Source organism: Rattus norvegicus, chromosome 9, assembly GCF_036323735.1.
Source record: "Rattus norvegicus strain BN/NHsdMcwi chromosome 9, GRCr8, whole genome shotgun sequence".
Lineage (NCBI taxonomy): Eukaryota > Metazoa > Chordata > Mammalia > Rodentia > Muridae > Rattus > Rattus norvegicus.
Window position 1 is genome coordinate 72,718,799 of NC_086027.1, and position 11,685 is coordinate 72,730,483.

Below are 11,685 nucleotides of genomic sequence, written 5' to 3' on the forward strand. Positions count from 1 at the left end.
GATTCAAATTCATACACATGCATATTCATATGCACACACACATACATATATACACATATATACATGCATGTATACACTCATATACAATCCTATACAAATGCATATGCATACTCATACACATATAAAAACATGTATGCAACACACATGCATATCCATGCATATATAGACATGCATATACTAATATACATATATACATACGTAACTATATATATGTATGCACATAATATTCATGCACATAGATATACATGCATTCATATACATTGCACATACATACATGTGCATGCACATACTCATACACATGTGCACATGCCACACATATTCATAAACACACGTATACATGCACACATGCTCATATATAGATGCACACACAAATACACATGCATGCATACACTCATAAATACACAAATATGCCTGCATTCACATGTTCATGTGTACATGCACACATATATGCACCCAGAAACATATGTGTATGTATGTGCATATGCATATGTCTATACACATGGATATTATGTGCATACATATACATGTATACAGTTATGTATGTATATATGAATGCACACACATGCACATGCATGCATACACACATATCTACATTTATACATGTATGCATACATATATACTTACACATGCTTGCATACATACACACAGACACATGCACACATATACACATATATGCATGCACATACATATACAGATGCATACACACATGTACACATACACATGTGCACAAATTTTACACATGCATGCACACACATTGTGGTAGTTTGAATAGGTATGGTCCTCATAGATTAATGTGTTGCAATGCTTGGCTAGTACTAGGAGGTGTGGAGTCCTTGTTTGAGGAAATGTGTCACTGTGTAGGCGGGATTTGAGGTGTCCTATGCTCAGGTTCTCTCCAGTGTGATCCAGTTTCCTCCTGGCTATCTTTGGATCAAGATGTAAAAATCTCAGCTCCTCCACTATCAAGTCAGCCTGCAAGATGCCATGCTTCCCACCATAATGATAATGGACTAAACCTCTGAAACTGTAAGCCAGCCCCAATTAAATATTTTTCTTTATAAGAGTTGCCTTGTCATGGTGTCTCTCACAGCAATAAAACCAAACTAAGACACACACACACACACACACACACACACACACACACACACACACACCCTACACACATTAAAATGCAATTCATAGCCTGTTTTCTAAAAAATAACAGTCAGCCTACTCTTCCTCTTCTTTCCTTCATGTTTATTTTAATTAAACTTAGCTTACATCAACAATTAGAAAACCTATGTTGCAAAGCTCATGGGACAAGGAAGCAGTAATGTCATTGCCCAGTCCCAGTGAGGCAGTTTTGAACATAACATGGAATTCAAGATGGTTTCAAAGCCCATGTCACTGTACCATCCTGAGAACTCTTGTTCTTCTCAACAGGAAATGGCAGCTATTGGCCATGGTACTTCAGAGTTGTTTTAGAGCAGCACTCCCAGGTGTCATGGTTACGGTGATGTATAACATAAAACAAGATTTGTTGATTTAGGAAAACTACAGCACATATAAAAACGTCCGTTCGTAACCATTTGCTCAGGCTGTCTTTAGAGGGATTTGATTGCATCTACTAAATCTTTCTAAATGAAATCTCCCTTGTGGTAGTTGTAGGTCTGCACTGTGAGTCCTGTTGGAAAGAGTTAAGATACAAATATCAGGGAGTGGAGCAGAGAGTTGAGCAGCAGACCTGTGTGGAGAATATTGATGGGATGACAGAGGGCAACAGCCCTGTCCTGGAAATGAACTATATTATGAAGGCAGATGGTCAACTCAATATATGTCACTCACCATAACTTGCTCTAAACTAATTACCTAATGCAAGAAACAGATGTCTGGAAAGCCTCATAAACAGATATATGAGTGATATATGGGTGACTTTTCAGTTTAGTCAAAAGGATGGTAGCTATTAAAATGCCATTGATGTCCCAAAATAGAAAAAATACATTAAGTGGCATTTTATTATTCGCCCCCCACCCCAGAACTCAAAGCACTCAACAACAAGTAATGCGACCCATGCATATTATTAGCTATAAAATCGGGCTATTTATGAGATTGCTTACTTTGTGGAGGTCATTGTGCCTTTATTTAAATTATTGCTTCTATGAATTAAATTGTTTTCTGTGACCTGTGAGCTTTAGTGCTGCTCTGGAGGGCTCAGTGACAGGCAAGCTCTGTCCCCCATGCTCTACAGGGGTTTGCTGCCTCCTTTACAGGAAGCCACTGGGAAAGCTAAGCCCTGTTGGAATAGAAGTGAAGTCAAGTTTCTCAACACTCACTGCATTAGGTTGGAGAGGTCTAACCCTGACATGTCACTTGACCTGTGACTATCTGTGCTCTGATTCAAGAACTCTAATCTGATCAAAAGTAATCTATACATTCTAACTAATACCTTATATCATTTCTGTTTTTTTTTCTGTCTCATGGCCCTTAATAAGAAATATTGTCGGATCCACCCACCATCCCAGGAACAGATGGCAGAAGTGTGTTGTATGTAGTTTCCTGAGCCCTATTATCTAGCTCTGGGCTCACTCTTCAGTCTGGAGGAACACTGTGGGAACCCAAGAACATCCTGCTTCTCTGTGGAAACCTTGAGGGAGTGGCAAAGCTACAAATCTTGGAACCCTGCTCGACCAAACCCATTCTAGTCAGATCCACTCACCATCCCAGTTGGTCCACCTTGTACACAGCCTGCAGAGGTGAGTTGAGTGCAGTCTGTCTGGAGGACCTTTGAGGAACTCAAAGAGTGTCCTGCTTCCCCATGGAAACCTTTGGGGGCTCTGAGACTAACCATCTTAGAACCCTGCTCTACTAATTCCAACCCAGTCATATCTGCCTGACATCTCAGTTGAGTCCAACTGGGACACAGCCTGCAGGGTGGGGTCTGCCTGAGGAATAGCCAGCAGAGTCTGGTACCCTGACCTCCATTGTCTGGCCCATGGCTCCTCCCACCTTTCTGAGAAGTCCTGCTGCCATCAGGATCATCCAGCCAATACCAGGGAAAACCAGATGCCTAAAGGACAGTATGAAAACACAAGCAGCAAGACTTAGGGCAATATGGCACCATCAGAGCTCAGCTATCCTGTTACAACAAACAGGATATCCTAATGAAACTGAAGCACAAGAGGATCTTAAATATACAGGAAATACAGGAAAATACATTCAAACAGGTAGAAGAAGCAAATAAATGCAAAGAAATACAGGAAAATATAATCAAACAGTTAAAGGATAAAACTCTCTAAAACCTGAAAAGGGAAATGGAAGCAGAAAAAAAAAAAACCAAATTGAGACATTCCTGGAGATGGAAAACCTAGGAAAGAGAACAGGAACTACAGAAATAGACATCACAATAGGATACAGGAGATGGAAGAGAGAATGTTAAGTATAGAAGATAACAATAGAAAAAAATAAAATACATTAGTCAAAGAAAATGCAAAATAAAAAAAAAAAGCTCATGACACAAAACACCCAAGAAATCTGGGACACAATGAAAAGACCAAACCTAACAATAATAGAAATAGAAGGAGAAGATTCCCAGGTCAAAGGCCCAGAAAACATCTTCAGCAAAATCTTAGACAAAAATTTAACTAACCTAAAGGTTAAAGGTACAAGAAGCTTACAGAACACCAAACAGATTGGACCAGAAAAGAGAATCCTTCTGCTACATAATAATCAAAATACTAAGTATACAGAACAAAGAAAGAATTTTAAAAGCAGCAAGAGAAAAGGGCCAATTTACATATAAAGACTGACCTGTTAGAATTATACCCAATTTCTTATCTGGGACTCTAAAAGCAAGAAGGGCCTGGGTAGATGTTTTGAAGACCCTTAGAGACCACAGATATCAGCCCAGACTACTATACCCAGCAAAACTTTCACTTACCATAGGTGCAGAAATCTAAACAACAATTTCCCACTAATCCAGCCCTAAGGATACTAGAAGGAATACTCCAACTCAATGAGGATAACTATACTCAAGAAACACAAGAAATAAGTAATTTCATGCCATTAAAACCAATAGAAGAGAAACACACCCCAACACACACCCTCCACACACACACACACACACACACACACACACACTCAACAACCACTAACATCAAAATAACAGGAAGTAATAATCATTGGTCATTAATACCTGTCAACATCAATAGACTTGATTCCTCAGTAAGAAGACAATGGGTAATAGAATGGATGTATAAATGGAATCCATCATTCTGCAGTTTACAAGAAACACATTGCAGCAACAAAAACAGTTATTGTCTCAGTATAAAGGACTAGAAAAGATTTTCCAAGCAAATATATCCAAGATACAAGCTGGACTAGCTATTCTAATATCCAAAATATAGACTGAAAGCAATCAAAAGTGACAGGGAAGGACACTTCATACTCATCAAAAGAAAAATCCACCAGAGGACATCTCAACTCCGAATATCAATGCCCCAAATGCAAGGGCACCCACATTCATAAAAGAAACATTACTAAAGCTTAAATCACACATTGAACTCTATACATTAATAGTAGGGGACTTCAACACTCAACTCTCACCAATGGAGAGATCATTGAGACAGAAACTAAATAGAGAATTAATGAAACTAATGGAAGTTATGTTTCAAATGGAGCTAACATATCTATAGAACATTTCACCCAAACACAGAAGAATATGTCTTCTTCTCAGCATCTCTCCAAAATTGACCATTGTCACAAAGCAAGCCTTAACTGATGCAAGAAGACTACAAAAATCCCATGCGTCTTGTCAGATTGCCATGTATTAAAGTAGACGTCAACAACAGGAACAACAGAAAGCCCACATATTCATGGAAACTGAGCATCTCTCTATCTAATGATCACCGGGTCAGGGAAGAAATAAAAAAGAAATTGAAGACCTTATAGAGCTCAATGAAAATGAAGGCACAACATACCCAAACCTATGGGACACCATGAAAGCAGGACCAAGAGGAAAGTTCATAGCACTAAATGCCCTCAAAAAGAGATTGGAGAGTTTTTCAAATTCAAGTGGATCAAGGACCTCAACATAAACCAGACACTAAATCTCATGGAAGAGAAAGTAGGAAATACCCTTGAATTCATTGGTACAAGAGACAATTTCCTGAACAGAACAGCAATGGCTCAAGCTCTAAGATCAACAATTGATAAATGGGACTTCATGAAACTGCAAATCTTCTGTAAAGCAAGGGACAATGTCAATAAGACAAAATGGCAGTCCACAGATTGGGAAAGAATCTTCACCATCCATATATCTGACAGAGTGCTAATATCCAAACTTTATAAAGAACTCAAAAAGTTAAATACCAACAACCCTCCCCCCAAAAACCCCCCAAATTTAAAAATGGGACACAGAGCTAAAGAAAGAATTCCCAACAGAGGAATCTCGAAGGGCAGAGAAGCACCTAAAGAAATGTTCAATATCCGTAGTCATCAGGGAAATGCAAATCAAAACAGCTGAGATTCCATGTCACAATGGTAAGAATAGCTAAGATCGAATACTCAAGTGATAGCATGTGCTGGCAAGGCTGTTGAGCAAGGGGAACACTCCTCCATTGCTGGTGGGAGTGCAAACTTATACAACTGCTTTGGAAACCAATTTTGCAGTTTCTCAGATTAGAAGTAGTTCTACTTCAAGACCCTGCTATAACACTCCTGGGCATATACCCAAAAGATGTTCCACCATCCCACAAAGACATTGGTCATGTATGTTCATAGCAGCTTTATTTGTAATAGCCAGAATCTGGAGACAACCTAGATGTCCCTAAACTGAAGGCTGAATAAAGAAAAGTTGGTACATTTTACAGAATGGAATACCAATCAGCCTTAAAAACAAAGACATCATGAATTTTACAGGTAAATAAATGGAACTAGAAAATATCATTCTGAGTGAGGTAACCCAGTCCCAAAAGGACATGCATGGTATGTGCTCACTTGTAAGTGGATATTAGCCAAAATGTACAGGCTAACTCTACTGTCATCGACAGACCCAAAGAAGTCAATTAACCCCTATTGAAGGAATCAGAGAAAGAACTGGAAGAGCTTGAAGGGGCTCGAGACCCCAAAAGTACAACAATGCCAAGCAACCAGAGCTTCCAGGGACTAAGCCACTACCTAAAGACTATACATGGACTGACCCTGGACTCTGACCCCATAGGTAGCAATGAATATCCTAGTAAGAGCACCAGTGGAAGGGGAAGCCCTGGGTCCTGCTAAGACTGAACCCCCAGTGAACTAGACTATGGGGGGAGGGCGGCAATGGGGGGAGGGTTGGGAGGGGAACACCCATAAGGAAGGGGAGGGGGGAGGGGGATGTTTGCCTGGAAACCGGGAAAGGGAATAACACTCGAAATGTATATAAGAAATACTCAAGTTAATAAAAAAAAAAAAAAAAAAGAAGTCAATTAACAAACAGGGCCCAAGATAGGATGATTGAATCTTTCTCAGAAGAAGAAACAAAATAGATATCAGAGGTCGGTGGAAGGGGATGGGGAGGGAAGAGGTGTGGGGTGGGAAGAAATGAGATCATATGTAGGGAGAACAGAGGAGAGAGAAGATAGATTGGTGGTGTATGTGGGGCAATTTCTAGGAGATGTGAGACCTGGGATGGAGGGAGGCCCCAGACGGTGTATGGGGGTGACTCTCGCTGAGACTCCTAGCAGTGGGGGATATGGGCCTGAAGTGGCCACTCCCTGTAGCCAGGCTGTACTCCCAGTAGAGGCATAAGGACAGCAACCTACCCATAAATCTTTTGCCCCAAAATGTGTTCTGCCTACAAGATGTGTAAGGACAAAAACAGAGCAGAGATTGAGGGAATGGTCAATCAATGACTGCCCCAAACTGAGACCTATCCCATGGCCAAGAACAAATCCCTGACATTATTAATGATAGTCTCTTATGCTTGCAGACAGGAGCCTGTCCTCTGAGAGGCTTGACTCAGCAGCCAATGGAAAGAGACGCAGAGACTCATACCCAAACATTAGATGGAGCTCGGAGAGTCTTATGAAAGAAGTGGAAGAAAGATCGAGGGGCCCGAAAAGATGGAAGGACGGGGACTTCACAGGAAGACCACCAGAGTCAACTAACCTGGACCCTTGGGGTCTTCCAGAGACTGAATCACCAACCAAAGAGTGAGCAAGGGCTGGACATAGTCCTCCTTGCACATATAAAGTAGGTGAGCAGCTTGGTCTTCATGCAGGACCCCCAACAACGGAACAGGGGCTGTCCCTGAGCCTGTCGCCTCTCTGCCTGTTATAAAGCTCTGCCTCGTTATAAAGCTGAGAAGTACTTTCAAAGTCTGTTTGTTCTTTTGCCTTGAGGACAACCGTAACCTTGACTCTGATTTGAGTCCTTCTAATCCGTTTTTTTTTTTATTAGACCTTGTAACCTGTACATAAAAAACAATACAACAATACACAGATTAAAAATGTGCAGAAACACTCGTGTTTTGAACAAACATTATCTTTCCCAGTTTTTATCCAGGTTGCTGTGGGCAGAGTATGATTGTCATTTTAACTCTGGTTTAAAGTTTCATTGTTAGAGCTAGATTAGAGAATTTTTTCTAGGAAAATTTTGATTATTTCTTAGTTTTTCTATTATCTACAATGTCCTAGTAAACATCTCATGCCTGGTATGGGACTTGCCTGTCCATTTGATTCATTCTTTTAGTGGTTTTCCCCTTTCCCCCTTATTTATTGCATGTGTTATTTAGATTTTCAAATACAGTCCAACGTTCTGTTACATGTAACCCAAGTGTCTTTTCTGCTTTATTATAAAACACTGTTCCCTGTTTTGTTGCTACTTGAACTTATCGGTCACTTCCTTTACAATTGGCGCTCATTATTTTTCTAACAAAATTTTTTGTTCGATTTAGTGAAGACAGCAAATGCTAATTTTTTTCTAAGAATATTAGGTTTATTATTTACATCTAAATCTTCAATCCATTTGGAGTCACATTGTGAGTTAAGTGTCGAAATATTATTTTTATTTTATTTTATTGACATATTGCTATATTTCAAACATCCTAATTTTTCTTCATAATATGCAACTCAGGTATTGGCAATGGTGTTTGGGTAGACAGAGGAAAATAGAGCTGAGAGTATGAACCACGGAGTACATTGTGAGCATTGCTGGTGTTCACTCTTCACTGCTCTTCCTGGAGACCTGAAGTCTGCTTCTGGGCAACAATGTACCCAAATGGAAATGATATGTCTGCTCTCAGATAGGACTGGGCAGTCTTCTTTCCATCTCTCAGCTTTCTTCTGTGAGCTGGAGGTGAGAGGAGAACATGAGCGTGCAGAGCCTGAATCAGGGCTCCCGGAGCTTCTTCACGCACGCACGCACGCACGCACGCACGCACGCACGCACGCACGCACGCACGCACGCACGCACGCATTCATCCATCCATGCTAACACTGAACTCTGAGCGAGAAGAAAACTAAGTGCTAAATGGTGGAGTTCAGGACTAATGTGTCACTGTAGCTTATCTTGATGGATTCTCCATGGTTCTTACTCTGGGCTCTGTTTGCCTCCATTAGATCATCTGTCTCACCAAACACTATCTTAATTATTTTGCGCGCGTGTGAAGTCCTGTTTCTAATAGAGCAAGTCTCCATTCCCTCTCTTTCTTATCTTTTTCAACTTTTTATCTTCTCAAATTAATTTTGGAATCATTATGAAGGTTAATGAAACTGCCGAGACTATGATTACAATTTTATTAAATCCTTGCTTCAGTTGGGGAGAAATGACATGCTCATTATCTGAGTGTCTACCCCCGAAGCTTGATAAATCTCCTCCATTTATTAGCTTTAACCACATTAAAATGCCAGATCAAAAAGCCGTGGGACCTGCCTGAGGGATCAGCTAGAGTCCGGAGAATGTCAGGCTCACGAGGGGTGTCGAAGAACCAATGGGGAGCTAACAGTTTTCTGCTTGCCTCAAAGAGTCTCATTTGGCACTCATTTGAACTAGTTGTTTGGGTCGCACCATGTTTTAGAAGCTTCAATAATTAAAAAAAAAAAGTAGATATTTACCCACAAGAAGATGATATAGGAGAGAGGGACTTGTAGGACACTGGTCCTCAGTAGGGTGGGATTTGACTTGTGGGCAACACTTAGCAATATCTAAATGCATGCTTCTACATCACAGTTGTAACACTGGACCTCAGAAGCGGGAGTTCTAGCAACCATCTGACTGTGTCACCTTGCAGCAGCCCGAGGAAGTGTCTGAGGTGGAGAAGCCCGAGTGACTCAGCAAAACATCTTGACAACACGGCACCTCCTATCTGGCTTAAAAAACAACGAAGAAAATAAGAAAGAAACAAGCCAGGTGATGGTGGTACAGACAGGTAGGAGGCAGAGGCAGGTGGATCTCTGAGTTCGAGATCAACCTGGTCTACAGAGTGAGTTCCAGGACAGCCAGGGCTACATAGAGAAGCCCTGCCCTGGAAAAACAAACAAAACCCCAAAAAACCAAAACGCCACCACCAACCGAAGAACCAAAACCACGAAACACCATCACTAACAACAAAACACAATCTCTGTTAACCCCTGGAGTACTGGGTTTTCAGTTTCTTATCCCTTTGCTTTTCTCTCTGCTTGACTCCATGTGTATGCACTCCTAAAAACACATTGCTTACTTTTTGCATATTTTAAACTTTGTAAAAATGAAATCTTTTGTATTTTATTTTGTGTGTGGAATGGTTAGTTTTCATTGTCAACTTGACACAATCTAAAGTCACCAGGAAAGAACATCTCCAGGGTTTGTTTAGATTGGTAGGGCCTGTGGCTGTGTTTTTGAGGGGAATATATTGAATGTGCTAGTTGAGGTGGGAAGACCTGCTCTCTGTTCCTTTGCTAGGCAAGGGCTGGAATCACACAAGAGTAGAGAAAGTGAACAGGGCACAAGCATGTGTGTATTAATATGTTCCTCTCTGCTTAAGTACAGCCGTGATATGACCCGCCTTCTCTAGTTCCTGTCCTGTGACTTCCTGAAATGGGGGACTGAAACGGAGCTGGCAGCTAAAACAAGCCCTTTCTTTCCAAGCTGCCTTTGTCAGGGTGCTTGAGCGTAGCACGGACATGAAACAGACATCTCTGTTATCAATTTTGTCATCCATATTGGAATATGGGAGCCACAGTTCATTTGGCTCACTCGTTTCCAATATTATATTATATTATATTATATTATATTATATTATATTATTATGTCATATACTATACTCTATTACATTATAGAATTTCATTGAGCGAGTGTAGCACATTTTCTTCTATTATGGGGAGTTTGTTCTGTACATTCTTACATTTGTTTCCTGGGGCTTTTTGAAAACTCTAGTGGGAACTGAATGAAACATGAGATGCTCTCGGCAGCGGTGTGCAAGCGTTCTGACACTCCATAGTCTTGCTATTGCTAATATAGAGTCTGACTTGATGGTTTCTGTCTGTCTGGTGGTTTTCAGTGTGGTTTTTATTCACGGTTTCAATTTGCACCCCATCAGTTTGAAATAGAGGGATTATACCTATGCTTATTGGCTCTTTGTGTTTCCTGCTCATAGAGATATTTGTTTATACCTTTTGCCCATTAAATTGTTTATCCTTTTCATTTTTATGAGCTGGTAAGCATTCTACCTAATCTCCTTCTTATTGTATGAATTTCAACAACATCCCACCAATTAGTGATTACTTTCACCTGACAAATAATGCCTCTTAATGGCGGGAGATGTCTCAGTGGTTTACAACGCTTGCTGCTCTTGTAGAGAACCCAAGTTCAGTTTCCAATACCCACATTGGTTGGCTCACAACTGCTTAAAACTCTGATTATAACGGGGATCTGAAGCTTTCTCCTGGTCTTGGTGGCAATTGCACTCACATATAAGCACTCACAGACAGACATATACAGGCACATAACTAAACATTGGAACAAAGAAATCTATTACTTTATTGCAGCCTAAAGAATCAATTTTAACATGTTTTAAAATCATATTGAAAATATTATTTCCCAAGTCAACACCAAAAAGTTATGTTTGAAACTTTAAGTTGAATACAATAGAAAGTTATTTTGTAAGGGGCATCATCTTATTTTTTTCTTTTTTTGTTTTTTCGGAGCTGAGGACTGAACGGGGCATCATCTTATATTTTCAACATATCTAGCTAGTCTTTAAGCACCACTTATTCAAATTCTTATCATTTTTCACTAATATGTAAAGTCTCAGTCCAATGTATTAATATTTCCATAGGTGTCCAGGCACCCTTTGGACTCCTTCTGTTGTGTTGTTCTTATACCAATGTCATATAGTTTTTGTGATTAGCCCCTAGTGATTACCGAGATAGGTTATTATTATTATTAATTATTATTATTACTATTAAATTGTTTCTGCTCTTGCCAACCTCAGACTTCAATATAAACTCTACCATTGCCTTATCAAGACCCATGGAAAATATGGTTAAGAATTTGACTGGAGGGGCTGGAAATCTAGCTCAGCAGTTAAGAGCACTGGCTTCTCTTCCAGAGGTCTTTCAAATTCCCAGCACCCACGTGTCAAGTCACAACTGTCTGTGACTGTAGTCCCTGCGATCAGATGCCCTTTTCTGGTGCACGGAAAGACATATAGACAAAACACTCATATACTTAAATAAATAAACTCATCTT

General features: G+C 40.2%; 1 long non-coding RNA gene across 1 annotated transcript; it reads left to right on the forward strand.

The window, feature by feature from the left end:
- Positions 1-229: 229 nt before the first annotated feature.
- LOC108351943 (uncharacterized) lies at positions 230-10,797 on the forward strand. Its single transcript, XR_001839833.3, has 3 exons — positions 230-2,732; positions 6,947-7,213; positions 9,187-10,797. It is a non-coding gene; the product is annotated as an uncharacterized LOC108351943 (long non-coding RNA).
- The last annotated feature ends 888 nt before the right edge of the window (positions 10,798-11,685 follow it).